The following is a 27,435-nucleotide window of genomic DNA, read 5'->3' as shown; positions in this document are numbered from 1 at the left end:
ACTGTATTGAAACACATTTTATTGACTGTATATGTTAACTATTTTTCTCAAAATCAAATATATTTTATTTGTGTGATTCAAATAAAAAACTATTCAAAAGACAATTTTACTGCAGATTCCATTTATTTATGAATTCCATTAGAATTCAGAACAATGTCCCCAGCAATGGGGTTAATACAAAAAATAAAATAAATAACAACCACATTTTCAATAAAGGTAATAATACTCAAATAACAAAAAATAGGCCAACATAATAGGCCGATCCAAAAATAATAAGCCAACAATAAAAGGCTAACATAAATAAAAAAGCGAAAACAAAAAACAAAAACAAAATGGTTGTTTGAGTATCACCATGCTGGTAGTAACAACGACATATATTAAGCAGACTGCTTACTCATCCATCATCAGATCATTTTTAAGGCTAAGCAGTCTCGGAGGTAACCGCTTCAGGTCATCCAAACCCATTACAACTTTCTGAATAAAATTGAATGTATATGTCAATTTCTTTGGATACTGTAGATGTAGTGCATAAATCAAGCCAAAAAGCAAAATGAATGCCTCTGTCATCTGTGCTATATCACATACCACAATATCTCCCTCAAGAACTATAGAATGTATTGCAGGACCAAACTTCACAAAGGAGACTGTATCATTCGAGACAGTGAGAACAGCTACAGTTGTATCCGAGAGGTCTGGCAGGTCAATGTCTTCTGCCTGAAGAACATGACAGTAATTAGTTAATGAGTAGAGCAGTCAATGAAAAACACTACATGTGTATTTAATATGAAAGACCAGTGAATGAAAAGTTCAGGTAAAATTCCCAAATATGACATTCTTGGAGAATTACTGTAGTACAGTATGATTTAATAGCTTTTCTGGTGGCTAGGAAGATGGTTGTGGTTGTTGTCTTTTGGCAGTATCAGAGAGGGTTAAATAGAAAAACATATATATAGAGAACACAAAGTAAGAAAAAGAAAGAGTAAAAGAGGACACACAGTTGAATCAAAAACTTACATTCCAGGTCTTAAAAAATCCAGCAGCATCTTCACGCAGGAAGATGGGAAGTGCCTGCAGAGCAATTGTTCGTCTGCTGTTAACATCGACGTCTTCCTAGAAGACAGAGGGATTGTCGGTAATGGGAAGACAGAATTGCAGAATAAGCAGAATATTAATCATATGCATATTAAATAATACTATAGTACAAATTGTCATGAGGAAGGAAATGTTACATACAAGGAGATCATAGGTCCTGAAGATGTTTCTTAGCAATTCAGAAGTTTTGCCAGTGCGGGCCGCTTTCTCACGGTACATCGTCATTAGCCGTGGCATGTACTTATCAAATGCAGAATAAAATGTACTCTTTAAATTTGTACTTGTTATTCGATGGAATTCTGCACAAATCTGAAAATGCAAAAAGAAAATTGGTCACAATGACATTAAGTTATATATTGCTGCAGCATGGCATCACTGCCCATAGGTCAAATTATGCTAAAATCGTTGCACTTCCTCACAACTGGGTGTGTGTGTTAGACCACTTCCTGAGTGGTGGCTACACTGCTAAATACTATTGGCTGTAGAGCATGTCCGATTTTGATGACGGAAACTGCTACAGGTATCTTTAGTGAGGATAAGTCTGTTTCTTTAAAGCAACATTAAAGCACTTTTATTTGTTTATCCAGCACCTACTTTGCAAATAACAATGTCCACAGATAGGGTAGAGTATGTTACATGATTTCATGAAAGTATGATGTATTGCGACATCGAATCAAATTAGTAGTTTCTTACGTCTCATTCCATCGAACTACAGATCCGCTACCCGATCTGGTAAATTTACATAGTGCGGTTATAGCCGATAGAGGGCCGCGAAGCGAATGCAGAAGTGCCGTTCACCCTGTTATGAGTTGATGAACCACTGAAATTATTTTGGAAACATTATTTTAAGTTACAAAAAACTCTTTAGTGTTGCTTTAACAACAGAAACATTATGCAACTGCTGAAACATTTGTTTCACTTTCAATCCATTATGGCAAAAATAGGGGGTCAACAATCCCAACAGTGTCTCGTTTTGTATCAGCGATTGTGGGTGACGTCACTTCTGTTGGGTGTTTGAAGCGAGATCCCAAACAAACCAAGCTAGCTCGTCCCTCCCTTATGTGTTTCGTGCATCATGAAAAAAACGCTGCCCTCCTTCAGTTCAGACTTTGCGTGCAGCCATGTATGAGCGCAAAACCACACAACACCCACTCCCTGTCGGTGATTGGTTGGAACACTATTTATTTTGGTTTTGAGCGGTTGGTAGCACCAATTGTTTTTGTGTACAGATCTGGGAGCCTAGGCTGCCTATAGAGAAGCGTTTTTTTGATGGCCTGCTTATGGGGCAGCTAGCGGATCGTGAGGAAGATTAGATAAATGTGATTATTGTTTGGGCCTGCAATCGCTGATACAACCTTTAATATTTGATACTCGGTTCAAAAGATAGTGCATGGGTGAAAAGCCAAATTTTACCTATTGGGGCACTAAAGCCCTTCAGTGGCAAAAATGCAATTTGGTGAAATTAATCATATGACTGACCCATCAGTGGGGTCAGTCATATGATTGGTGAAAATGTGATAGTTAAGGTAGCCCCCCCATTACAGTGCAACTTACGGTTGTCTAACTATACGGTCATATGAATTACCACAGACTTCAAGTGCAGTGAAGAGATGAATAATAATAAGAAGTAGAACACATAAAAACACAGAGTGCATTCCCAGCTTTGCTGCTAGGCCCCCAATTAAGCACACCAGATATAATACGTAAATAACTTCAAATTACTTGTGACTCCATTCGAAGAGCAGGCCAATTTTCCAGGACTTCACTCACAGGTTGTGACGGGTTGTCCACAATAATGTGCTTTCTGCGCAGTGCAAAGGTAGTGTTCATAAGCCTATCAATTAAAACTGGATCTGTCTCGGCCCTTGAAATTTCTTCAAGAAGCTGCAGTCTGAACTGTTCAGAACTAGTGGCATTTTCTCCTTTGGGGAAGTTTGGCAAGTAATTTAGCTCAGCTCTGCGAGCTTTTTTTATGTTTGCATGGGATGCTGCTCCATCAGGGTTATACTGGCTTCTTTTGCCTGAGTTAACTGCTACCTCTAGACACCCAGCTCTACTCAACTTGTGACGGTAGTTACCCATTTTAAAAAATAAGCTGGTCTGCCAAGCCAACCAACCACAATCACTCCCACGCTGTTTTAGGCAAGGGTGCTTGCGCACTAATGCCTCTGCAGCTTTTGCCAATTCATCTTCACCGGCATAGGCATTGAAACTAAAAATGACCTCAGCCATTTTTTCTAAAACATTATGTTTCTGCCCTTTTGTGAGTTTTATGGGTGTTTGTGTGGCATTATATGCAGTGTTACCTGCCTCCAGTATGTGTTCCACATCATAGGAGAATGTTGGAACTGGGAACTCATTGGGCCGTCTCTGAGTGCGTTCCTGGGTCTGGGTAGTGAATTCTGTGGGAGGGGAGTCATTTGAATTGTCTGGTCTTATTATCCTGACCACAGCCTTTGAGGGCAACTCTGACATCTCTGTCAAGACGCAGAGTTCTCCATCAAAGTCAGGGTCTTCATATTGAAGAGTAAAATGGCCTTCTAAGTTAAACCTCTCTTGCATAAATGATATCAGTTCATCTAATGTGGATGGTCTGGTTGGTAAGATGACCTTGTGAGCTGTGTCTGCATTAATATAGACCCTTAGCAACAAACCAGGGGGTTGTGCCATCTAAAAAAATAAAATAAAAATAAAATTAATTTGTAATTCTCAATTACCAAAACATGAGTATTTTATGTGCAAAATGCAGTACCTTTGCTCTTGCTTAGGTGTGCTTAGGCGTGTCTGTCAACGCGAGATAAATCTCCTCGGTGTCAAGAACAATCTTCCTGAAATATTGTATGCAGAAAGAGTATGTGAGTCATTGAAATCATTGACAGTGTGCACAGAGATGTTACCTGGCCATAACTCATATGCCCTTAAGTGTTCAACATAATCTGACTTCTGCTGCCTGCAAATGAAGACAACATCACTGTGGATCAAAATAATTGTGTCAATCTTACAAAACTGAGGCAGTCCTGCTTCAAAGCCAACTGAAACATATGACCCAGTGCAGAAAGCAGTACCATCAATTATGATCTGTTCTGTGCTGTCAACTGTAGGCCTGTCAGTCCTTTCAGTCACAAACTGCTTGGCAACTTCAGGTAATTGAGAAACCAATACAGTGGAAAAGAGTGAAGTGTGTTGATATGGTTTGAAAAAGGATGGAGAACTAAGGTGGTAGGCCATCATGTACTGATGTCTCCTTGCGAGTGTCAAGAGAACATTTTTAAAGTTTTGAGCATCATGAACAACCCGCTTAAAAAAGCGATGTTTTCCCTCAAATCTCATTGTCCACAGGTTGACAAGTGGTCCGAAACGTCTGATGAGTTCAGGATAGTGTTCAATGTAATGGTGCTTGGGCTTGAGAGTAAACTGTGGAAAGACCTCACTGAGAACCTGCCTGTGATCAGTGATTTTGCTCTGTAAGTAGCAAATAGTTCCTTCTGTGAATGTAGGGGACAGGGACAATTCCACAATGTCTTTCAAATCCATTAACACCTCCCAGGCATAATCACCCTCTGGTACTAGACTTCCAATAAGGAAGGGCAGAAGGCGAATCAAAGCAGCATTTTCATGTGCATTGCCACCGATAGTCTTTTTTGCCATGAAAGTCTTTGGTATCGGTTTTGGTTTGTCAGACTTGTCAGTGCCTTTGTACGGGAATGTGCGTATTTTTGTGTTTAAAAAGTCAAGTGTAAAATACTTGAGGCGAATCATCTCCTGCAAGCATAATGCCAACTCCACTGGCACAATGCCCTCAAGGAGGTCATGAAGAATGTCTGGTGGGAAACCTGTGATGGGGTGAAAATGTCTAAGGCTTTGTCGAAAGACACAATCTGCCTTCACCCCACACTCAGGTGTGCCATCACCACACAACACATTTTGGACATTCAAGTCATGGCTAGTCATGGTTCTCATATTGAAAGTCCCATCTGCCACCTCATGACTCTGAATCAGATTTGTTGTGGCCACACACCACCTACATACATGCCCTGCTTTGAAGGACTTGACAAAGCCTGCAAGTGCATGTGCAGCCAGGTTATCAGCAGCAACACAGAGAACAGTGCCTTTAATACATTTCCCAAGAGCCTCTATGAACACACCATCCTCTTCTAATATCCGAATATCTTTAATTAGCGGACCAAGTACTCGATCATAGCCATAACTCTCGACATCAGATACTTTGCACAGGACTGCAAGCTGTATCACATGTAGAGCTGATCGATATTTGGTTGGTAGATCGGCAAAAACCCAGTAAACTGCACAAAGTTTGTGAATTTTCCTAGAAGTACCTAGTGGGTTGGCGATTTCTAAGTCATCAATGTATAGCAAGACAGGTATTTTAAGGTCCCCTGGCATTGATAGAAAGGTGTTCTCTTGAAAGTAAGACCCATCTCTATGGCTGCTGTAATGATCACAGCTAGAGCTATTTGCTTCTTGAATTTTGTCCAGAACATCAGTGTGTTTAAACAGAGCTTGCATCATATGAAGCACAGGGACATACACAGCTGTATGATCAGGTTGTATGATATACTGTTGAGGCATAACAACGGGGTAGTTATTCTCAAAACAACTTTTTCTCCGCTTGGAAGAAGACAATTCTGCTCCTTTAGCTGTAGCACTGACAAACACATTATTGTCCATGACAACCTTCACTACTTCGTCAAGAGCAGAATCACTTACATTACTGCTATGTCTTTGCAGTACATCTCCAATTACCTGCCTGAGAAGAGGTCTGGATAAGAAAAAAATCTCTCCGAATTGGTCCACTATTTCCTGTGTGGCCATCTCTGACACATGCAGTATAGCTTGCATTTTCAAAAATACAGTGGTTAAATTATTATGCAGCTGATCTTTCAACTGTCTACTATCACACTGACTATCGTCAACATCCAAATCAGATTGGGAAGGGCCCTCATCAACTGGCTCTGCACCATGTTGACCCTGAGAACTCTCATCATCTGCACGGGCCACATCATCAAACTGTACATTAACCTCATGCCAATGTGCTCTACTCTTGTGTGCATTGAATGAAGAGTACACATTAGTCCTATAACCACAGCCTTTGTAAGGACATGCTACCATTTCATTGGTTCTCAAATGGCCTCTTAAATGGGCAAATAATGTTCTCTCTGAGAAAGGTTCTTTTAAATTACATAGGCGACATGTAAACACAAGATTAACTCCTTCACGCTCCTGATATGCAACCTCCTGCTCTGTCTTTCTATGAAATCGTGAGAGATGAATTTTCAGTGCATTGATAGACTGGAATGTGCAAATGCATGAGTGGTGTATGCATGGTAATGGGCTGACTCTTGAAAACTGACTGTGATGTAACCGATAATGGCAAAGTAACTGAGCCTGTGTCTCGGAAGAGGCGTCACATAATCTGCATAGCCAACCCATTTTGAAAATGCCACATAAACTAAGTCTAAAGTGTCATCCCTTATTTGAAATAAAAACATCACTCAACCCTAGCCTTGTATATCCCTGTGGAGAGATGCAAAGGGGTACGATTAGGCTATACTGTAGGCTATTCTCATTGGTAAATAAATGCTTACAAAAGATCACTATAAATTATATTAATATGGGCTAGGCTACACATTGTTGTGACACTATAATGGAGGACAAGTAAAGTATCACTTACCACGGCGTGATAGGGGTTCCTTGCACAGAACTGAAACCATGTCACAGAGCCATCTGGTCCTAAGGGGGAAATTATTATGATCACTATTATTTCCCTTTAAAGTCAGTCAGACTCTTCCATAGGCAGGCCCATCAGAGTCAGACATTGACAGTGATCATGCTAGGCTATTGTCAGCAAGTTTGGATACAACTTGGCTTCCTATCATAGGCTCAAGTTATGAAACATTGCTTCGGCGTCTGGCTGGCTATAACTTTCGCGGCCAAAGTAGTAGGCCTAACACCAGAAACGGATGATAAAAGATCTTTGGTAGTGCTAAAACCATACGGTTTGTCTGTCCTGTTTTCCACTAAAGTAGCGCAAAAGGCTGGCTGGCTGGCTGACAGCTGAGACAACGAACTTTAGTTAACTCGCAAAAACACATCCCGCAAAAGGTCTCTGTCACATAGCTTACGCTTTAGCTGAGGTCTGCCAGCTGGAAGACGATAAACAAATAAATAAACAAAGTACAAGCGCGTTCTTACCTTTGTGCAGAGTCAGAGTCAGAGGCTACTACGGTTTGCAGGCTGATGTTGATCTCCTAGATGATGTTGTTGCCTGCCTATATTATCTTATCCGGGTGCGCAGCAGTCCTTGCGAACAAAGTTCTAGTCGTACGATGTCAAAGTGTAACAGATTACATTCACCACAATCGATCATAGACTAGTTCATCCACCATTCATTGGGATATCCGATTTTTTGTATTTGTTTATGGTTTGTGTAGGTTATTAGGTTATTTGCCATGTTGATATGAACCTATCCAATGAACTGGCACGTCCTTATTACGTCAGACGTAAATTCAATCCACGCTTGAAAGAAATGAGTTTGGGGGTCAGTTCTACTCATATACTAAGAGTTAATCTTGTCAAAATAATCAATAACTGGGTAACCAGTTGAGTGAACTTAAAACTTTTGTGGTGCCTGAACAATATGGCAGCTTTGAGTACAGCTCTGCAATTGTATTGAGTTTATAGCACTGTTGGGGAATACAGTGTACATGGTGAAGCTACTGTATTTTGTGGTTTATTTTGATCCCTGATGTAGTCTTGGTCTTTGTAGACTAACTCAAGATATCCTTTTGGTGAAGAGATAGTCAGCCTTACAGAGTAATGGATTTTAACATGCACGTACAGATATCATTAATGGAAGTTTAACTGTGTTAAAGGCTACTAAACAGGCAGCCAATTTTTGGCCTAATGTGAACCTAATCATCAACCACAGTTGCTAACAGCAACTGGACATGTGGTAAATGTTTTAATCATTATTGTTTTTAATTAGCACCGACTAAAAAGTTTTGTCACGCCTGTATAACAACTCTTACTAAATCTCCACCATTGTAACAGAGTTATGGAGAGTTCATATTTTAGGAACTGAAACAAGAAAGCTTCATCATTCTTACTAGGGAAAGACAGTTCTAGAGAAAGACACAAATATAATGATGACCAAGCAAGGAGGAGCAAAAGTGTCCCTGTTATGACTAGGGATGTAACGGTATGAAAATTTAACCTCACGGTTATAGTGACCAAAATTATCACGGTTTTCGGTATTATCACGGTATTTCTAAAAGTGTGTTCAATATGTTCAGAAAGCACTGATAGGCCTACACAAGCTGAAATAGTTTCAAAAAGTGTCCCGTTCACTTTTTTCTTCATGTTCTTGGCTATGTGCTTATAGCTTAACTTACCCTACCACAACATGGAGTTTGCTATTTCTGTTATTTGGATGCAATGAGTGAGACCAAAGTAGGCGTTCAAAATAAAACTTTAGGCTACTGTATTCTCCTGATAACGTGAGTGGAATGGATTTAATGTGACGCGAACATAAAAAGACGCAGAGTGGCTACAGTACATGATACAGTGCACATTTTGCGGTGAAAAAGTTCCGCCTTTTAAAATCAGGTGTAGCCTAATCCGAATCGTACTTAAAACCATCAATTAGACAACAGAATCAGTAGGGTACCCGTTTTGTTCCATTGTACCAGGCCTACTGTATGTCAAAAGCAGGCTCGGATGAGGCTGGGAAGGATCAAAAACACGGTTTCCACACCGCGGTAATCAACAGTGATAATCATGATATTTGAAATGAAAACGGTAATTATTATCGTCAACATTTTTATCGCGATTTACCATTATACCGGTAATCGTTACATAGTTATGACCTGGACTGGGCATTCTCTACTTCCTCTTTCACCTCTTTCCTCCTGCACACCATTCTTCTGGACCACACTGCATTTCACAACGCATGATAACAGATCCAACCTTAATCAGACTGATCAGGTAGTCTGTGAAGAAGGCAAGAGGACGATGGAACGGTCTGAATTTACATTTGATGAGATGCACGGCCGCAGACACTCTAAAGATGGAGTATATGCCAATTACTCAGGTGCTTTTAGGACTACAAAGGTCAAAGGACTTCATGGTAAAGAAGTATTAAATGAATTTTCTTTTCTAAATGATTTATTGTTTATTTGTGTATATCTTAATTATATTCTACCAGGCAAAGCTACGTACAAAATCCTACTGTATGTAACTTGTTTATTGTGTCCCATATACTATGCATAGGACTCAATGATGTGTTATTGTGTGTAAAATATGTAATATGTCTTTATGTCTGTATATAAAATATACACTGCCTTATCTGTATATTATTGTCATATAATGTACATTGTCTATGGTCATTGTCTATATATTGCATTACTAGAGTGACTCCAATGGCCTGAACATAATTCATAGAACATTAGATTCTGAAGAAATGTTAACACTAAAGTTGCTTTATTGATGCTTATAGACCCTTTCAATCTGTACCCAGAGAAACGTTCAAAACCAATACCGGTACTTGAACTTGATACTTAATATTGTTTCTATACCACAGGAAATGCCTTGGGAACACACGTCTGTTTATGCAGTTGAAAGGGTCTATATATCATGGAGAGCAATTTTACCATAAATGACTATATCTTAGCATGAGAAAAAATAAAACAAAAGTGTTTTTTCCTCAGTCTGGTCCAAGCTGGCGCTGGGGCTTCTGGCGATACTGTGTGTTGTGCTGCTGCTGGTCATCGTTGGACTGACTGTCAAGAACACAGCAGAGAGAGACCAGTGGGAGGAGGAGTACAGCAATCTGAAGACTGAGAAAGCAGAGCAAGAGACCAACTTCACCAAAGAGATGGACCGACTACATGACCAGTACAGCCAGGTGAAGACACAGCATTCCCAGTTACAGACCAGTCACAACTTCACAGCTGAAGAGAAAGAAAATATACAGTTACGCCTTTGTAAACTAGGTTAGTAAGTCTAATCAGTTCTCAACTTTACACATTATTGTTTATTTCTCATATCTTTGCCTCAGGGCTGTTGTTTAATTATATAGTGGAGAGGATGAGTTACACTCTTGACCTTTCTCTCTTGTTGCCAGAAATGGACATTAAAGAACATGCAGGTACTATATGTCTTTTACTATGAGAATATTTTATTGGTGGTGCATAATATGTGTTATGTAAGCTGTTGTGTAGTTTAGGATTGAGGCCTAGAGATGTAGATGTTTAACCTTATTGGCATGTTTTCTACATGCCCTCCTCTCTTGGAAGTGACGCTGGACCCTGATACGGCATATTATTATCTCATCCTGCAGATCGGAAACAAGTGAAATATAGCAACACTAGACAGAATCGTCCTGACAACCCAAGAAGGTTTAATACTACCTCTATTGTACTGGGTAAACAGGGCTTCTCTTCTGGAAGGTTTTACTATGAGGTTCAGGTCAGGGGAAGTAAATGGTCTTTAGGAGTTGCAAGAGAATCCATTGAGAGGAAAATGAAAATCTCTCTAACTCCTGAGCTTGGTTACTGGGCAATATGGATGAGGGATGCTAGTTATAAGGTGTTAGCAGGTCCCTCTGCTCCTCGCTACCCATTTAATAAGATTGACAGGGTTGGGGTGTTTGTGGATTATGAGGCAGGGTTAGTCTCCTTTTATAATGCAGAACCCTGGGATCTGCTCTATTCATTCAAACATGTCCATTTCAATAATACAATCTACCCATTCTTCAACCCTTGTAATGACAAAGAAGACAGGGATTTTCCTCCTCTGGTCATCACCACCCCAGTCCCCTGCAATGACCAACACAATAAGTATATATAGCCATGTGATAATGTAGCCTCAAGGTCCAAGAGAAGCAGACAGGTTTTTATGTAAAATAGGTTTATTGAATCAGCGGATATAATCCGGAAACACCCGTGAAAAGTAACCAATATTAACACATAGACTAGATAAAATACAAAGAAACGCACATTTGACTATATATAACCGCACAATCTTCCAACACTCACAGTAGTGTCAGGTACGCACAACATGTGCAATCCAGAAGCCTCACCTTCTCCCTCCACAAGGATTTAAAGTGATCAGGTGACCTCCCCTAATTGAAAAAACAGGCCTACTCCTTATTAGGCTAATCAGCCAATTGGGGTACCCAGAAGCACACGCCCCTTCTTGCACCTCCAGCGCAACTGCACAAACTAAATAAAAAAACCTGCAAAAGTTTGTAATTGAAATCATAACATATCATTAGCAGAAAAATAACAATAACAGTAACATAATCTGTGCACCTAGACTCTGCCAAAGGAACATACCACCGACAATAAAAAACATGGCATAATTAAAGAGCGATAGCGGGGTAACGTTACTTCTGTTGCTGTTCAAACAAAACAGAGAGCTAGCCCGCTACTCCACCCCCCCCCCTGCAATTGAAACTCTCCTAAACGCGCATCTTGTCGGTTGTTGGTTGTTGTTGGTAGCAATTATTGGTAGCAATTGTTTTTGTGTACAGATCTCGGAGCCTAGGCTGCCTACAGAGACTCGTTTTTTTGACGGCCTGTTTATGGGGCAGGCAGGTAGTGGATCGTTAGGAAAGATTAGATGAAATTGAAAAAAAAAAAAAATAGATATTTAATTTTATATAATACACTGCCGTTCAAGAGTTTGGGATCACTTAGAAATTTCCATTCCACTCCATTATAGACCGAATACCAGCTGAGATTGCATAGTTTTTTTTAATCAGGGCAGCAGTTTTCAGATTACATTATGTGCTTCCATAATTGCAAAAGGGTTCTCCAATGTTTTCTCAGTTATCCTTTTTAAAATTATATCAGATTAAGAAACAGAATGTTGGAACATTGGATGAATGGTTGCTGATAATGGGCATCTGTATACTTATGTAGATATTGCATTACAGAACAGCCATTTCTTTCTACAACAGTCATTTACAAAATGAATGATAAAAACAAGGACATTTCTAAGTGACTCCAAACTTTTGAACGGTAGTGTGTGCATGTGACACACTACCGTTCAAAAGTTTGGAGTCACTTAGAAATGTCTTTGTTTTTATATATGGGTGTGTGTGTGTGTGTATAAGTGTATATGTTATATATTGTAATTGTCTACATTGCATTGTCTGAGTGTCTGACTGTGCATGCCCAGCTCTCTTGTAATACCATGTTGTACAATGTGTGCCTGCTGTATTAGAAACATGCAAGAATTATTGATAAATGCTTATCTGGTAACACTTTACAATAAGGGTACACAATTAAGCATTAGTTAAAGGAACACGCCACCCAATGTCAGTAGTAATATATGTTCTTACCTTAACTTTCACGAGTTGAGTCATACCTCTCCCGTGTCCGTACGTGCACTCAAACGCTCTGGTGCGCGGCTGGACTGTGTTAGCATGTTGCTATGCTAGCGGGCTACTAAGCGTAGAAGTAATCAAAAACATCCACGTTTTACCGACTTAAATACAGTTGCACGAGTAGTTGATAGAAATGCTACGGCCACGCAACATGAAACGTGGCGATTTTCCAAGCGAATAAACCGGAGAACTACAATGTGTGGCGCAATAGCACTTGGGAGTACTTCGACCTAGCGTAGTAGTATTGTTAACACCTAATTGTAGATCCTATCCACCACAGAGTTTAGAATCCATGCTGGATCGACCCTCAGCCTCTCCCTCCCCTCTGAGCGAGAGAGAGGCACACACACTAGAGATGCGCTGATGGGCTATTATTTCAACCATAACTGCATAGCAAAACTTATCATCCATCAGCCATCCATCAACACCAAAGTTTTTTGACCAATTTTCGAAACGGCACCCGCCCACCATCCGCTGGTTGTTTTAATGTAGGGGGTGATGCAGCGCTGCTGACGTGAGGCTAGAAAGCCCTTGCCTGTTCTAGGAAGACTGATCCAATGCAGCAAATATATTAAAAGGCTAAAGTCGTACATTGGCTATGTTGTAGCCTATCCCCAGAATATCAGCAGCAAACTCAGTCTCTGTCTCGCAAAACAGTCTCCAAATAAAACGCACATCGGCCTGTTGCCTATATGCCAGCTTGTGACAATATATCGTCCAAAATGCTTGATTGCATTGCATTCTCCACATTTTTAGCTACATTTTCATGTACCACATCAGCATTTTTGTTCAGTAAATCTTTTGTAAATTGCTTTAAAATGAATTGCGCTGTCTGTCTGAAAAAGACGCGCTCGTGCAGTCAGAACAGGCTTTCAGTCACCCTGACATAACAGTGTGTAAAGTAGCCTATAATGTGAATGACTTGTTATTTTATCAAGGATTTCTTTCTTTTTGCAAAAAATAAAGTACAATAGGCATTAATTAGTAGGCCAGGAGCATGTTGAAATTATGTGGCAAATTGCGTTTTTTATTACAATGATAAAATTGTAAAAGGACGTGACGAAGCTGAGGCAAGCCAGGCAATAGGCCTATAGGCCCGACGGTAATTGTAAAGCAATTTACAAAAGATTCACTGAACAAAAATGCTGATGTGGTACATGAAAATGTAGCTAAAAATGTGGAGAATGCAATGCAATCAAGCATTTTGGACGATATATTTTCACAAGCTGGCAGAAAAGGCAACAGGCCGATGTGCGTTTTATTTGGAGACTGTTTTGCGAGACAGAGACTGAGTTTGCTGCTGATATTCTGGGGATAGACTACAACATAGCCAATGTACGACTTTAGCCTTTTAATATATTTGCTGCATTGGATCAGTCTTCCTAGAACAGGCAAGGGCTTTCTAGCCTCACGTCAGCAGCGCTGCATCACCCATATATATATATAGGCCTATGGAGAACCGGCACAATTGTAACACTTTTTTATTTTTCCAATTCAAACTCGATTTACACAAAGACGATAGACTTGAGAGTTGTGAAATTTGACCAGAACAGAGTCGTACATGTCTACTCCATGAAAGTTGAAACAGAATTTAAAAAAGATGTTATAGTTTGTCAATAATTTAACTTAACAGCCATAAAAAAGTGCGGTACAGTTGTAACAGTAGCGTCATGAATGTAACAGTGCTAAAATCGTGAATCCTATAACATATTTTAACACAAAACAGTGCTGGGTTAAACAAAGAGCATCTGTTTTCATATAAAATCAAGAAAAAAAGTCCAAATGTATGACTGTTAAAGCTAATTTATTGCATTATTGATTAGCCATTGCAGACCATATTACGGTGTTATAGCTCACAATAACCTTTAAATATGCTTATTTTGGCCATATCCACTTGATAAAACCAGTAAATATAGTTGATAAACTGCTTATTTCTTACATGTCTGAAGCATTTGGTCCAACAGTGATATTTCAAGTTGCTGTGTTAACTTTAATTGGGTGATGGCGGCACAAAAATCATAATCCATAACTCGCAATGAGAATGTTCGTGCATTCGCGATAAAATCAGTTCATTTTGCCATAGAGACTGGTGTTACAACTGACCCGCACAGGTCATGTTTTTATTTTCATTTAATTGCATGTGCTGTGACTACATAAATCAAATAGGACTCATGTTAACTTGAAACAGAGGGACTGAAGATATGAATGACATGTGATTGAAGTCCACACGCTCAAATTTCACAAAGCAAACTTAAACAAACAGTTGCGGTTAAAAATAAATAAAAAATCGCGATGCTTGAATTTTGCACCTTTTTGCTTAATATCTCTGGTCGTATTTATAGTAGACCATTCATATTTGGATGGCTGTAAGATTATACATAATTACATGATATGTGTCTGTTTACGTTTCCGTAGCTACACCATATCTTGAGAATAAAACACTGTTACATTTGTACCGCTGTTACAATTGTACCAGTTCTCCCCTACATTAAAACAACCAGCGGATGGTGGGCGGGTGCCGTTTCGAAAATTGGTCAAAAAACTTTGGTGTTGATGGATGGCTGATGGATGATAAGTTTTGCTATGCAGTTATGGTTGAAATAATAGGCCTAGCCCATCAGCGCATCTCTAGTGTGTGTGCCTCTCTCTCGCTCAGAGGGGAGGGAGAGGCTGAGGGTCGATCCAGCATGGATTCTAAACTCTGTGGTGGATAGGATCGATCTACAATTAGGTGTTAACAATACTACTACGCTAGGTCGAAGTACTCCCAAGTGCTATTGCGCCACACATTGTAGTTCTCCGGTTTATTCGCTTGGAAAATCGCCACGTTTCACGTTGCGTGGCCGTAGCATTTCTATCAACTACTCGTGCAACTGTATTTAAGTCGGTAAAACGTGGATGTTTTTGATTACTTCTACGCTTAGTTGCCGTCAAAGCCCGCTAGCATAGCAACATGCTAACACAGTCCAGCCGCGCACCAGAGCGTTTGAGTGCACGTACGGACACGGGAGAAGTATGACTCAACTCGTGAAAGTTAAGGTAAGAACATATATTACTACTGACATTGGGTGGCGTGTTCCTTTAAGCATTAACAAACACTTAATTAATCAGTATTAAGTATGTTTCAACATTACTTAAGGATTAACAAATATCCTTTTCCTCATTAATAGAATCTTATTTTGGATGGTTACTAGGTAAACTAGATGTACCGCATAGCGGTACAAAATATGACCGCCGCTCAATCCTGCACATCCATTCCACGAAAATAAATCATATTAATGAATTTGTCTCCATCTTCTACTCCATCCCCCACTCTTGAAACTTTTGTGTATGCTTGTTTGGAATGTGTGTTTGCACACATTCCGCACACAAAGTAGCCAAAGTAGGTGAATAGATTTGTTTCTGGGCCAAAAAATCTGTAGCATTGTTATAAAACCTTTAAAATCTCTAAACAATCACAAGTAGGGCAGTTCATCACAGTCCACCCATTGCAACTGGACTGATGAAAGGTACACCTGTAGGCTACATTGTATTTGGGAAAAGCAGAAAGTAGCAGCATAATTTATTTATTTATTATTAAACAAAACTATCCCTGTCAGTTCCATGCAGTTTTCAATAGCTATCAAGAAGAGAGGTCATGTCATGGATTTTTGTGAATGTTTCTTCTTCTACATATGCATAAGTTTAGTCATCTAGTTCAAATGATATTCAGCTTTATTGTCAATGCACAAATTAAATACCAGTAGTCTAAAACAAAATGCCGTTTTACCCAGTGGTGCAAATAACTGTCCGAAAGGGCCTTCATGAAATGCGTTGTGAGACTGCTCATACACATTTTAACGGGCAAAGTTGAATAGCTACTGTCCGTTATTGTTTGTGCAAATAATATGCTGATTCATGTTCCCTTGCATTTTGCAACTATGAGGTCCATGGTTAAGCTCAATCTTTTGACACAATCTTTTGATTTTCACCCAGTCTAGTCCATGGTAGGCGCCCGATAGAAATATTGTTTAATTTTGTGATTGAGATATCCACGCACTGGCGCCCCCCCTGCGACGTGTTCGCCTCCCGGTTTTAGAGCTATTCTAAATGCAAAAATGCATAGAGGGAGTTATGACAAAACCGTGACTGTTAACAAACTATTTGCTATATAAGGTAGGCCCTATGCTAGGCCTATTACACAACACAAATTGTCACTAGGCTATGCTGGCGACCCAAATAAAATCTCCTTTGGAACCAATGGCTTACACCTTACAGTATCAAGCTGCCACCTCTTGGCGAAAAGTTAATAGTTTTGCATATCAGTAGTAATACATTTCACGTAGCTGTGTGAATCACGGAAAGGGCGAATGAAGTGGACACTTGGCCCACTTGCAGTTGGCACAAATGGAACCCAACCCACTGTACAGTAGCTCAAGGTCTGTGGCTAAAGCAGCCATAATGAAAGCGTTATCATTGTTTGGATACTTCACACACACGTGTTTTTTAATCGCATAGACTACAACTACCAAGCTGGAATCAAAGCACATCGACTCCCCTCTCACACCCTAAACACGCACTTCGAGCAAACAAAAAGCGCCTCAGTCTCACGGAATAGCCATAGGCAAAACTGTATCTGACCGGTGTAACGTTGGTACCAGAGCCATAGAGAGAAAGAGTTGCGACACTCTTTGATGTCACCGCCAGTGCAGTCACGTGGTTCGTGTAAACCGCTATAGTTCCAAAACATACGCTGGCTGTCATGTTCTTCTATGGGACAGACAGCAGCGATTGCGTTATTTAACGGTAAATATATATATATAAACATACACCCTACTACTTTTTCAGCTGTTATTGCATGATTACATATTTGTTAATGTCAGTTTTGCATTTTGAGAGGCAGGGTGACAATGAAAAAGCTGTATATTACTTAGATACGTTTTACATTTTTGGAGGGAAAAGCTTATGTTCATGTTCGCATGGACAGAAGTACAGGCTAGAACGGCTCTAACTTAAGTTTTCTTTTCCATATCATTCATGTGATGACAGATGTCTCATGATTTTCATTTTATCGCAACTGGGCTGTATTATTGATTACCGTGATTTTGCTTATAAATTCCGATTCAGCCATTAGCTTACCTTCGTGGTAGCGTTAGGTCTGCCGTGGTCCATTCAGCATTCGCCTAGCAGCTAGCTCACTTCTGATAAGTGGTCACCCCCAGACCACAACGTGAAACATGATCATGTTAAGACTAAGAATATAATTTTAAGATTAAGCCATTCACATATTATCAAAAGCATTATGCTTATATGTTTGGGTCTATAGGTAAGTGCAGAGCTATTAAGATTTTTCTCTACGGCTCTGGGTTAATGCACAGAGTAAGAGTAAGGTTAGCTGCAGAGAGAGTGATAGAGAACAGTGACAGGTGACACTCCCATTGGACTCCGTTGTACCTTTTTGCTTTTTTGAGAAAGAACAGTCCATTCAGCATTTACACCCACTTTTTCTGATGAGGCAGGAGTTGACCACACAACCATGATAATTTTAATACTAAGCCATGCACAAAGAATCAAATATATTAAAGAATAACAACTCATTAAGCTTGGATGAATGAATCAAATATTGTTTAATAAAAAATACTGAGTGAGACAACAAGATGTGTGTGTGTGTGTAAATGTGTGTATCTAACTGGAAAAACAAGAACAAAGTGAAGGAACAGGGAGGAATATTATAAGTGATTAATACATTAAAAAAAAATCCTCCACATACATCAGGCTTCAGAGTGCATCAGGGCTGAAAGGAAGGACAACATTCATAATAAAGGTACCTGGCATAAGATAAAAATGAACAGTGTGGAACCAAAAAAAATGAGAACAAGCATGAACAAGGAACAAGCATGAATAATATCAACAAACATACGTACAGTGGCCACAACAACGATACTGGTGGTCCAGCAAGATCTGTTGAGACAGGGGCACAAATATATTCTAACAAGCCAGTTCACTCAGGACTGCCTAGAAAATACTTTCTCTTGCATACATCAGGCTCACACCTGTGGAGTTCCACTATGCACTATGGCCAGTCACTGTAGGGCAGTTCCTCTCGACAACGCATACTAACATCCTCTTCATCTGTGTCCTGTACACTAAAAAGCAGATGAAGCGAAATAGGGCGACAATAGATTCAACAATGGACACAGCAGGTAACACTATATATAGGGCAAACCATTCACAACATATAACGTCGCAAATATACTATACTTTACCACACTTATAATAGCCCTGAGCAAATTCAAAAGTGGTTGAGGAGAGAGAGGGAGGGAGGATCCTTGGATGTATTCGGCCTCTCCATTCCCGGCACACCGTCAGCAATCGCCACCAGCAGCCACTACCTGCAGACACCACCAGCAGCCATGGCCAGCACCAGCCACCATTACCAGCAGCCGGCACCAGCAGCAGCAGCCACCACCAGCAACAGCCGCCACCAGTAGCCGCCACCAGCAGCAGCCGCCAGTAGTAGCAGCCGCCACCAGCAGTAGCAGCTACCAGCAGCAGCCGCCACCTGCAGCAACAGCCAACATTACCTGCAGCCGCCACCATTACCAGCAGCAGCCGCCATCACCATCCTTCGCCAACACCAGCCAGCTCAAGCAGTCATCGCCTCCAGCAGCAGCCGCCTGCAGCAGCAGTGTTTGGGAAACAAATTAGTCACACTACTGTCTGAGTAATAAACATTTTAAAGCTCATTATGGCTTATGATCATTTTTTGTGTAAAATAATTTGTATTCCTACATGCAATCCAACAGCCCTTTCAAGGGTGTAATTAAACAAACCTTATTTCTACTAGCATCAGATACACAGTACTCAGCTGACTAGCTAACACCGCCAGGTTCAGCAGATACAACCTAAAAAAAACGTCCTTAATCAACCTTAATGATCCTAGTAATCTAACATCAATAATTTACTAAATAAAATATGTCAGAGATTCACTACTGAACTTCGTAATTTTTGGTGTAGCGATAGCTACCTTCTTCACAGCTCGCAAAATTGATAACTAAGTAGCAGGCAATGACTGAAAATCGGTTGTCTACCAAGTTAAGAAAATATATATAAATTGCACTGTGCACATACAAATAAATATAAGCATATGCACCATAAAGGGCCTATTTATATAATATACAGAGTTGACAATTCAAAAGAGGTAGCTATTTAATGAATTTACGCCTGGATATAACGTTAACGTTACCTTTACAGAGGGCGAAGTCAAGCTAACAAACTAGCAGGCAATCGGTGGTCTACCAAGATAAAACATATATATAATTACGCTGTGTACATACAAATAAAGATCAGTATTTGCATCATAAAGGGCCTCTGATAAAATATAAACAGTTGACAGTTCAAAAGAGGTAGCTATTTAATCAAATTACCCCTGGATATAACGTTACCTTCACAGAAGGCAAGTCAAGCTAACAAACTAGCAGGCAATCGGTCGTCTACCAAGATAAAATATATATATATAATTACGCTGTGTACATACAACAAAAGATCAGTATATGCATCATAAAGGGCCTATGCTACAATATAGATACTTGACAATTCAAAACAGGTAGCTATTTAATCAACTTATCTCAGAAGTTACTCGACAGTCAGCAATGGAAGTGAATGATGTCCAACGCCATAGAATGGCTTTTTGGAACTACGTGAGGCTGCATACCCAGGAAGTAGGCGGCAAAAAGCGTACAACGGAGTCCAATGGGAGTGTCGCAACTCTTTCTCTCTATGGCTCTGGTTGGTACTAAATCATCCATCGCAAAGAATGATTTTTGTAGCACGTGCAACAAATATGTGTAGGTACAGCCCTGCACTGAATACATCTCAACGTGCGCTGTAAAACATCTGGTTTAAATGGAGATGTAGATCATCACGGGCGCGTTAATAAATCTACATTGCGGCGAGTTGACACAAATTATTCACTTTGACGAATTTATGTAGTTTCAGTTACTTTACTTTGAGCCATGCTCTTCCTTACTTGAATCACCTTTGAAAATAGAGGATTGAAGTAGCCTATATGGGTGTTTGGGAATGAACGTTGACTCAGATGCTTTTTGAGACCTTGAGCAGAAATGTCCCAGCCCGGTGTTTAGGATGCATCATAGACAGGTTATCTTTCAGGTAGCCTATATATTTTCCATGAAAAAAACATCACGTAGCGAACGTGTTGTGGCTAACTCAGTTAGCTCCTGTTAGTAGCCTATGTTATGGTCATAAGCAAATGAGATGACAGTCGAAAGATACAATTAGTGCTGTTATCGATTTGCTTGGTAGCCTATAAATGCATTTATGGTTTTCTACAAATACATCAATAATCAAATTGGCCTCCATCACTCAACCATGCTAACGGTAACATTATTTTACCTACGTTCTGCTATTGATAGGATTAACGTAGCCTGCAGTAAAAAACAAGCATCCTACCCTTAGATGTTCTCTGCGGTAAACTACTGTAGCCTACAGTCTTGTCCTTGTAGGAAGCGTAGTGTCTTTCCAACCCACTTTAGATTAACTTCCAACAAAATTACGTCTCACTGCAACGATGCGCCATCTAGTGGATAAACGACTACTTATCGCCAATACTGGAAATGCAGCCCTGATGATGATGATGAATATTTATTTTGGCTTTCTTTTAATCCTACTGAATTTGTAATTATGTATCGGCCGTTCGAATACCGATAGTATGTGGCTGCCTGTGTGTGTGTGTGTGCATGTGTATATGTGTGCACCACCATCTACAGGCCAATGAGTGTACAGTCACTAAATGTACACATAACTTAATTTTTTAGACCCCCCCATGGATGAAATTCTACGAAACTTGGCATACCCCCAGAGAATGTCAGGTTAATCATACACATAAATTTGGTGCAGTTCTGAACGTCTTTACTGAAGAGAGGGGCGATTAAAGCAGAATGATATTGCATTTTCATTTTTTACCGGGGGGGTGCAAATCACAAATGAGTGATTATGGGCTAGGTTGATGTGGGCCCTTGAGACCAACATACCATAAAAATTTCTTCATCCTTGGTGCCACGGTTCAGGTAGTTATTTAGGAAAAACTGCATTTTTTGGGTTTCGGGGGGCCCAGCGCGGAGGGGGAGTGGCCCCCGGGGACCAAACAAAAATGTTCCGTAAAAGTCTAGTGGGGCTACATACCCACCAAATTTCATGTGCCCCGGTGTTTCGGTGCCCCGGGTATCGTTGACCAAAATTTCAGGAAGTAGATGACGGGAAAAAAAAAAAAAAAAAAAAATTTGACAATCCCTATATGACCGCTTCGCTAGCTTCGCTAGCGGCGGTCATAATTACCTCACTTATGTCATTGGCATACTGTGTGCCAACTGATACTCATATTTGTTAAAGGAACTGTATGTAAAAAATGTATTTCAATTAATCATAAAATTGCCCTGATATGTCACTAGACATTAAGAAATCATGTTCATTTCAAATACTTATATCACTGACAACAGTAGTCTGGCCAGGATATTGTCATTTAAAAAGTGAAGTTGCAGCCCTCAACTGATGTTGATGTTGTCATGTTGTGTTTTGGCCTAATGTGCCACCCTCCACCTATCTACTAATCACAAAGTCAGTAGTGTTTCGTCATCCGGTTGCCAACTCTGCCAGTCAGAGGGGAAGGGGATACACCGCTCTACAGTAATTTGAAAGTGATTGTAGTACCCCTTTTTGGCCACAATCTTACATACGGTTCCTTTAAAGGAGAATTCCGGTGTGATTTTGACCTAAAGTGTTTTGAAACATGATACCGAGTGTGAACGTATGTCTCATAGCCCATCTTCGCCTGCACTCCGAAATCTGGCGCTAGTTAGCCGATGCTACCAACAAGGCGGTCAATGGTGGTGCCTCGGCATCGGCATAGCCATGCAAATAAATCACTGTTTTACACCATTTACGAGGCTCAATGTATCTCCACACTTCATTGGTAGACTTTCGAGGGCCCTGACATTTAAAACGAGACATTGAGAACTTTGAAAAAGCACTGGTAGTTTACTTACAAGACGATTTATACAGACAGTATCTTCACGAAGTTTAGCGTTTGCAGCCATCTTGAATTTAGTCACGATAAGTCGAGCGACGAGTAAGAATGAACAGGTATAATAAGGGATCAGATTCCAAAAATAATTCTGTGGAAATGCATGGATTACAGTTTCTTCCAGTAGCAGCAATTGGAATCCATGCATTTCCACGGAATTATTTTAATATAACTAGCGCCAGATTTCGGAGTGCAGGGGACAAGCCGAGATGGGCTATGAGACATACGTTCACACTCGGTATCATGTTTCAAAACACTTTAGGTCAAAATCACACCGGAATTCTCCTTTAATGCTTATTTAACATAACTTCACCAGTAATAAACATTTGTTCAATTGGAGTCCATCATTACCTACCACTTTTGTGTACCCCCAAGTAAAGTCATGTCCTGATACTCATTTGTTATAAACATTTCTTAAATTGGAGTTCATCATTACCTACCACTTTTGTGTACCCCCAAGTAAAGTCATGTCCTGATACTCATTTGTTAATGCTTACTTAACATAACTTCACCAGTAATAAACATTTGTTCAATTGGAGTTCATCATTACCTACCACTTTTGTGTACCCCCAAGTAAAGTCATGTCCTAATACTCATTTGTTAATGCTTACTTAACATAACTTCATTAGTAAGAAGCATTTGTTTAATTGCATTTGTATCACTTACTACGAGCAGTAGATAAGTTAGGACCAGGTGCTAGTTTCAGAGGAACAGTTTGTAGTTAAATAATAATACCACAGACCAAAAAGTAAGTCTGAATGCCGGCCTGTTTGTATAAAAGAGTAGAAAAGACTTAGAAGCAGTAGTTACCAATTAAATGACACAGTTTACTTCACATGAACATAACATAGACACAATCTATGCTATTTATCAATTAAAGGTATACTATGCAGGTTCAGGTATTTTTGGCTACTGTAGCGCTCCCTCTAGAGTCACGGTGTATTTATTTTTTACTCTGCCATTGTAAATAGCCTACTTCTCGTGGCTTGTTCGCCCGGTACACAATGAAAATGCTTTTGTTGTGGAGGTGAAGGATTAACAACAAGCAAAAACTATCTCCAAAGATATGTAATATCTACTGACACATAATGTTTCATGATTCTCACGAGATGTCTTCGGGCCGCTATTCTTGAAGTTGCATGGCTGGTTCTCTTGTTAGTGACTCACTACGGCTGTGCTGCATGCTAAGCGAACGATTCCCCTACAAGTTCGTTTACTATCAAATTGGCTTCATAAAGGTTATATTATGGTGAAAATCGTGCATAGTGTACCTTTAAAGTTAAAGGAAAAAGAAAAGAAATTCTATTTTCTTATTTTCAGTTTGACTCAAACCTATTTGGTTTCAAGAGTAGGCAACCTCTAACTTTTTTGTGTTGTCAACGTGAGACTTTCTCCACTTCGTTTATTGCAATCATTAGCCAGATCGGCGCAACATAGGCTACATGAAAAACAACACAAGGAATGTAAAATAAAATATAACATTCACAGTTAAACAATTCAACAGAATGAAAAGCTATAGTGAATTAAATTCAACATACAGTTAAACGTTAATCAGTCTCTATTCAACAAATGCAAACATTTGCTAGCAACCGAATTCCACATGATGTGATGCAGAAGGAAGTTGTCGGTTTAAAGTGAGTTCAACAAACTTCACTTGCATTGTTGCAGCGTAGTCCTACAGCAACCTGGATGAATGAGTTGGTGTCCTTGTACAACACGCAGGTGAATCACACGGATGCAAAGTGATTGTCAATAGGCCTCTCTCATGTAAAAATGGCGTCTTTTCCATTTTGCGACGTTAAGACGAATCGCTACTTCCGGTCATGCGGATCACCATTCACAGTGAATGGCAATGGCACAGACGACTTGGTGTTGTGTACCAACAGCCATCAGGAGAGAGGAAGGTCCACTCGTCTCTAATAGCACAGTCGTTTGTAGTATGCATTTTCGTAGCAGTGACCTGTACAAAACACCTTTTGGTTTTAACTGAGTTAAACAAGACCTGGTGCCTTGTGTTTTTTCATGGGTCTCTGACAAACCCAAGCCAGGAAGTCTGTTTTTGAGAGGACAACTGGGGTTTGATGTTCGTGAAGTCCAACCTTGTGGAAACAAAGATGTTGATGTTGCTAGCTTAGCCAGCTAGTGTTGCTTCGGACCACGACTACGACCATCCCCTGGTAAGATTTGATCTGAGTAGATGAATTGGCAGGAAGATAAATAGCCAGATGTACATTTGCATATACATTATGTTTATTTGGAGGGTATTGCAAAAAGTATCGCTAAGATAACCGCATCCAAAGTTGACATGGTTCTTCCGTCACGATACGCAGAAGAGGAGAAAATCACCGTTTTAAGTAAATTGTCACCCGTGTTTAAGTAAATTGTCATGTGTTGAATCTTCACCTAAATAATGTCAGGGTTTAACAGTCAAAACGTATGTTTTACGTGCTCACCATCCTTGCTTTAGTTGATGTGTTGTTCATGTATGAGGTCATGAATGACAGACTATGAACTCATGTCAATTCCTGATGATTCATGAGATATTAAGGAATGAAGTAATAGGTAAATCATGAATTAATTCATACCCTTACCATAAACTGTTACCTAATATTCAACAATAGGCATAGAACTTGAGAAACATAGGGGTTCCCAAAGACTTGGCAAGGACACAAAGAGCAGGGTTTAAATACACTGACACAATGGGGAAAAGACACATGTAAACAAAGACAACGAGGTACAGATTAAGTGGATAATAAGAGGATTTGGTAACAAGTGACTAGCCAGAGACAACAGTTACAACACACTCTTTTTGGCGGCATCTAGTGGCCTAAACAGTTGATCCCATCATGTCAGTTGCAGGAACACGGCAACAGCACTTCTATAAAGCAGTTTGAATTTGTACAATTTGAAAAGCAGATGTGCCTTATTCGTGAAATTGACAGCATGGGCATAATTTATAATAGAGACTTTTGTGATTACTTAAAATTGTCCCCACCACTATGTTAGATTGTATTGAATTGCATATGCGTTTTAAATTGTGACCCATGGGTTTTGGTTCCAAATTCACACCTGTTTTTCTTGGTTGAATTGCTCACAGAGTTCTCATCACACAATATCACACATATTTGCTTACTGTAGTCTATAGCCCTGCTTTTTGCCAATGTGTTATATCTCTATTTAGAGAGGTTGCTAGTTTGTGCACTAGATTCACACATTCATGCCAGAGATACCATAAGAGGTCTGTGGGTGAAAAAAGCATATGACAGCACAGGTCTGCTTTAAAAGAGTCATACAGTATGCATTAACCACGACTTGAGACCACAACTGAAAACAGTGACACACAAAAAGCCAACATGAAGACAGAACTGGCTTCAACTCTGCTTAAATGTTATAGACAGATGTTTATGTTTACCCAAGCTAGTTCACATAAGATAAGTTAAATTATGGGAGTTTAATCAGGACATTATGCATAAAAAAAACTAGATGTACCGCAGAGCGGTACAAAATATGACCGCCGCCCAGTCCAGCACATTTTTTCCACAAAAATAAATCACGCTGAAAGGCCTATATGATTCTAACTGTCTCACTAAATTGCATTATCCACACTCAATTCTCACTGGTATCTGCTAGACAACAAGTACCAAAACATGATTAGTGCATAGATTTCACATGTAAAATTCATTTTATACAACCCCACCTGTTGCCTGTTCATAATTCTGAGAAATTCTTGAATTGTGTGCATGTGTGCATGTACATGTTTATGTTATGTGTGTGGGTGTGTGTGTATGTGTGTGTGTGTGTGTGTGCGTGCCTGTGTATGTGCCTGTGCATGCAAGCGTACATATGTCTACTGTGTGAGTATGTGTCATACGTATGATTACTGTGAATGCATGTGTGTGTGTGTGTGTATCTGTTTGTGCACATGTGTGCACATGAAATGGGTTAACATGACCCCTGGAGGCAAACATACGGAAAAAAATGGTCATCCTAGGCCCTACAGTTCTCAAGATATTCACAGAGAATTGTGTCTGCCCTACCCTCCTTTCGGGGGGTCCAGTCCAGCGGGGGGGCTACAGATCAAAACGAAAAACGACGGTTCCATGCTATCCATGTGGGGTTACATGCCCACCAAGTTTTGTGTACCCCGGTCTTTCAGTGTCCCGGGAATCCCTGTTGGTGTACGGTCACTAAATGTACACATAAATTATTTTATTGTAAGGCCCCCCATGAACGAAAGTACACACAACTTGGCATGCATTCGGAGGGTGTCATAATGATCCTACACTTTTATTTTCGTGCGTGTCAGCCAGAGATATTGTGATGAAAACACCTGATTTTTTGCTTTTTAATTTTTAACTAGGTGGCGCTATACATGAAATAAGTGGTAATGGGATGGGTTGACATGCCCCCTTAAGACCAACATACATAAAAAAGGTGGACCTCCTAGGCCCTACGGTTCTCGAGATATTCACAGAAAACTGTCTCCGGCCACCTACAGGCCAGTTGGTGTATAGTAACATAAATTAATTTATTGTGTGGCCCCCCATGAACGGAATTCCACAAAACTTGGCGTGCATACAGAGGGTGTCATACTGATCCTACACTTCCAATTTCGTGCAGTTTTGACTATGTTAGGTCACAGATACCTGCGATTACAACACCTCATTTTTACTTTTTTGTGTTTAACTAGGTGGCGCTATACATGAAAGGAGTGGTTATGTAATGGGTTGACATGGCCCCTTGAGATCAACATACAAAAAAAAAAAGGTCCTCCTAAACCCTACGGTTCTCGAGATATTCACAGAAAACTGTGTCTGCCCTACCCTCCTTTTGTCCAGTCCAGCGGGGGGGCTAC

General features: G+C 40.0%; 2 long non-coding RNA genes across 5 annotated transcripts; both read right to left on the bottom strand.

Annotated features, from left to right (window-relative positions):
* Positions 1-104: 104 nt before the first annotated feature.
* LOC143106163 (uncharacterized) lies at positions 105-7,802 on the bottom strand. 4 transcript variants are annotated; one of them, XR_012983637.1, is made up of 7 exons: positions 7,303-7,802; positions 6,782-6,840; positions 3,845-3,920; positions 3,399-3,762; positions 1,234-1,401; positions 1,015-1,110; positions 105-714 (listed from the first exon to the last, which is right to left on the bottom strand). It is a non-coding gene; the product is annotated as an uncharacterized LOC143106163 (long non-coding RNA). The 4 variants fall into 4 exon arrangements; XR_012983635.1 differs by having other exon boundaries at positions 3,403-3,762; positions 7,303-7,801; XR_012983636.1 differs by having other exon boundaries at positions 3,403-3,494; positions 7,303-7,794.
* A 10,284-nt stretch (positions 7,803-18,086) lies between these two features.
* Positions 18,087-20,258, bottom strand: LOC143105807 (uncharacterized). The gene is made up of 2 exons (XR_012983551.1): positions 19,312-20,258; positions 18,087-19,155 (listed from the first exon to the last, which is right to left on the bottom strand). It is a non-coding gene; the product is annotated as an uncharacterized LOC143105807 (long non-coding RNA).
* Positions 20,259-27,435: the final 7,177 nt, after the last annotated feature.

This window comes from Alosa pseudoharengus, unplaced genomic scaffold (assembly GCF_046254945.1).
Source record: "Alosa pseudoharengus isolate Yale_2024_CS ecotype anadromous, Long Island Sound unplaced genomic scaffold, YU_APseudo_1.1 YU_APseudo_1.1_scf_6, whole genome shotgun sequence".
Lineage (NCBI taxonomy): Eukaryota > Metazoa > Chordata > Actinopteri > Clupeiformes > Clupeidae > Alosa > Alosa pseudoharengus.
Note: the sequence above shows the minus strand (reverse complement) of the source record. Positions and strands in the feature narration are given on the sequence as shown.